The 3,732-nt window shown below is 43.8% G+C and overlaps 1 long non-coding RNA gene across 1 annotated transcript in view; it reads left to right on the top strand.

Annotated features, from left to right (window-relative positions):
- Nucleotides 1-230: 230 nt before the first annotated feature.
- The window catches only part of LOC122989303, a 3,547-nt gene continuing 45 nt past the window's right edge, over nucleotides 231-3,732 (top strand). Inside the window, exons 1-3 of the long non-coding RNA XR_006405007.1 lie at nucleotides 231-363; nucleotides 2,062-2,188; nucleotides 2,431-3,732. The exon at nucleotides 2,431-3,732 is cut by the window's right edge and continues 45 nt beyond it. This is a non-coding gene — a long non-coding RNA (uncharacterized LOC122989303). The remainder of the gene's footprint in view (nucleotides 364-2,061; nucleotides 2,189-2,430) is intronic.

The raw sequence follows: 3,732 nt of genomic DNA, 5'->3' as shown, positions 1-3,732 counted from the left end.
GCCAGCTACTACTACGAACCTCAGGGGACTTGAGTTATGAGTCCAGAAGTGCATCAATAATAGATCATTTAGAGCGACTGGATTTCTTCTTATTTGCTCATCTGAGCTCCTATCACACCCATCACAACTTCTGCTATTCTTCAGCCACATCCTTTACTCAGTACTTTGTTCCTGTGCGCAAGCATGTGTTTCTTATCTTTATCTGTTCTTTATCTCCTCTGCAGACGCTTTGACCTCCACAATTACATTGTGACCCCTCCTACATCGATCTCTCCCTTCCTCTGTCTGAATGCTGAAATCTCAGATGCACATGTTATGCGTCTGTAGTCCTCATGACCTCGAGGGACTGCTGTGAGGTCAGAGGTGAGGCAGCTACTTCTGCTCTTCACAACCTGACACTCCAGAAACATGACAGCTGAGATGAGGATGTGTTTGCGGATGTGTGTGTTTTCACATGTGCAATTTGACACTCTAAATTAATAAACCGCAATATGTTCTGTGGAGGAATTGTTTATTTAAATGGAGGCTGACTGGTTTGTTCGTGTGTTTTTGTGTGTGTGTGAGTGTGATACTGTGAGCAGAAAAAGCAGATAAACTTCATGGTACATAAGTGACAATTTGACAGAAGGCAGGGTGTCTTTTCTCTGTGGAGATGGCAACTTCTTTACATCCCTCTTCACGCGATGTGTGGTGTGTTTCTGTCAGTCTGTCAGTTTGATTCACACATACACAGACTGAGATGGAGAAGTCAGGCATACACACACACACACACACACACACACACACACACAAGCTGTGCTGTCAATCAGTGTTCAGTAAGAGGCAGGAAACAGACAGCCTATTCTGTCCCTTGGCACAAGTCCCTAAACTGTAGCCTGGCTTCTGCAGAGAGAGCACTGTGTGTCACACGCTACAGATACAGGCTACCCTCACACAAATAACCTCTCTCTCGCTCTCTCTTTCTGCATGTGTGTCTCTCTTTCTCTCTTTTTCTTTCTGACACAAACCCAGCGTTCACATCTGCATGCAAGGACATACAGTATGCATGACGCCCATTCAAACACGTTGCACAGAAATAAGCTGGAAAACAAAGTCTGTGCGACACAGAGCGGGTTAGCCATCCTGCCTCCTGACAGGCAGCCTGCTCCAAGAATCCCCCATCCCCCCCCCACCCATCAGACCTGTTCACCCCATCAGAGTCAGACAGCTTCTTCAAAGCTTTACATATGTGTGTATTTGAGCGTGCACATTTGAGATGAAGTGGAAGGCCCAGTCTGACTGATACATATCACACTACACTATATGATATAAAACATTTGGGACTGGAAGACTGAAAACAGGGGGGGAATGGCTAACCTGGCTCAGTCTAAAGGTAAAAAACTACCACCACCTCTAAATATCTTACAGTATATCGTAAAAACAAAAACTTGTGGTTTTAAGGGGGTTATGTGTCAAACTATTTCTTGGATGGGATATGGTGCTGGTAGACAGATTTTTTTTTACCTTCAGACAAAGCTGGGCTAGTTTATTACCCCTGTTTCCAGTCTTTGGAACTAAACGATGAAGCCAAAACCATGAAAAACAGCCCGAGACTAAGAGCACACAAAAATATGTGAACAGGCTATGTGTCCACATACTTTTGGTCATACAGTGTATCTTCAGACTTTCCTCCTTCCCTCCGCCCCTCCCTCTCTCTCTCACTCACTCTTTTCTCTTTTCCTTACTATGCTCCAGTTCCTTGATTCACACTGTCCATGAAATTTGCATCAGTTGAGGTCATTCTGGTTGTATTTCTGGAGCAGTGGCGCTCTGGCAGTGAGCAGAGTGGCTCCTTCAGACATTACATCACATACAAAAACACACATTTACACATACAAACCTACAAACAGACACAAATGCATGTGAGGACGCAAAGCCACACTGGAAAACATAGTGCAAGTGGATGAAAGCTGACAAGTGAATGCTTAGGGATGCAGAATTATGTGCATACACGGAGTGATGAGGCACAGTTTTAAGTCTTATCCCTCCCTTGGCGATGTTTAATTTTTTTTTTTTTGGTAGGACCAACTCCCCAACTCTTCATTTCTGTGGAAAACCGAAGTTGGGCTGACCAGCAGGGCGAGGCCAGGGATTAGAAAAGAATTGGAAAAGGACTGCACATGGAAGCTTCAGGAAAAACCCATAACAGGTGGTTTAAGCTTTATTCTTTTACAGTTGAGTTTCCTGACATTTCATTTTAGGAAAAAACCTTGTGACTAAATTAATGACTATATTACTTAATAGCCAAATCACACGAATATTCAAACTGTGACAGACAAAATGAAGCATCCCACTCAACAGATTGCATTTACATCCAGTACCAAAGAACTCCTGTAGGGTTTTCCTCTTATCTAACACTCACCTTTTCCTCCACAATTCTGTCTCACACAGGGAAACTACGGTGGTGAGGCTGGCACTGACCCTCGAGCCAAGCTTCCAACTCACACTGAAGCCATAATGAGGCTTTTCCTTCCAGAGGCTTCTCTAGAGTCACTCCCCGAACGACCGCAGGAAATGGAATTTTCTGAAAGGATCAAAACAAGTCGAGAGTTGTAAATGGTTTGAGTTTCCGACAAAGACAATGTGCCAGATTCCAACGCCTTAAGGGACACAACCATATCACAATGAATCCTCTGTCTGTATAATACGTGTGCACGGGAACACACCCACTTGTTCACACACATACACATATATATGTATATATACTCTTATGGACCCACGCAAACATGCACGTGGGAACACACAACACACACAGTGTTTATTAATAGTTGAGAGATCCTGGGAAAGTGTGCAGTATACCAGTGGTTTTCCAGTGGAATCTTTTTCATACCTGTGTGTCAGGGCTTAGTGTGGTGCATGCCTCTGCATATCCTGCACTCCTGGTGTGTGTGAGTTCTCTGGGCCTAAAGGCAGCCTTACATACAACAGTACTCTGCTTTTGTTTGGGGGCAAGGTTCAGGAGGGTAATGGAGAAATGCACAGTTTCTGTTTAGGTGCATGTGTGTGTGTGTGTGTGTGTGTGTGTGCATGTGAGTGTGTCTGGGGTCAGGCAGCCCATTAGCAAGACATCCCCTGATCTAATTGCCTCCTTCCAGCAGCCAATTTGACAGCTCTGTAATCTACAGTTACTCACAGCACTCACCATGGTGGGTCTGTTTGTGTATGGGCGTATATATGAGTGTGAACGTGTGTGTGTGTGTGTTTGTGTGCATGAGTGTGTGTTTGTGTGGCAAGCTACAGATTAACCACCACACTTCCACTGAAACATACCTGCAATTTCTTTCTGGTCATAAAAATGTGCAGAATCTGACTTAGAAGTGGACAGAGATAATTCTGTAAACCATGTGAGCCCATATGTTCTCTCGTCCTATTGCCTTTAAACAAGTATTTGAGCAGCGATACGATGTGTGTACGTGACAAACGCAGGATTCAGAAGTATTCAGAAAGTCTTCCAGATTCTGACCTCTATAAGTCATTGGCAATGCATTGCACAGTCTGTGAGCAAATATGGAAAATGTGATGATGTCCAGCTGTACAACCTAAAGCTGTCACCAAGCGAGGCTGAAAAAGCTTCAGTTCAAGCTCCTAAGTACACAGGTTTTCATCGTGTATGATGGTTTATGTATTTAATCTTCAAAATGGCACATATTTGGAAAGATCTTTGAATGAATGTTAATATGCTCCTATAAAGTG

The sequence above is a fragment of the Thunnus albacares genome, chromosome 9 (assembly GCF_914725855.1).
Source record: "Thunnus albacares chromosome 9, fThuAlb1.1, whole genome shotgun sequence".
In the NCBI taxonomy this organism is placed as follows: Eukaryota; Metazoa; Chordata; class Actinopteri; order Scombriformes; family Scombridae; genus Thunnus; species Thunnus albacares.
This window is presented reverse-complemented; position numbering and strand designations above follow the sequence as displayed.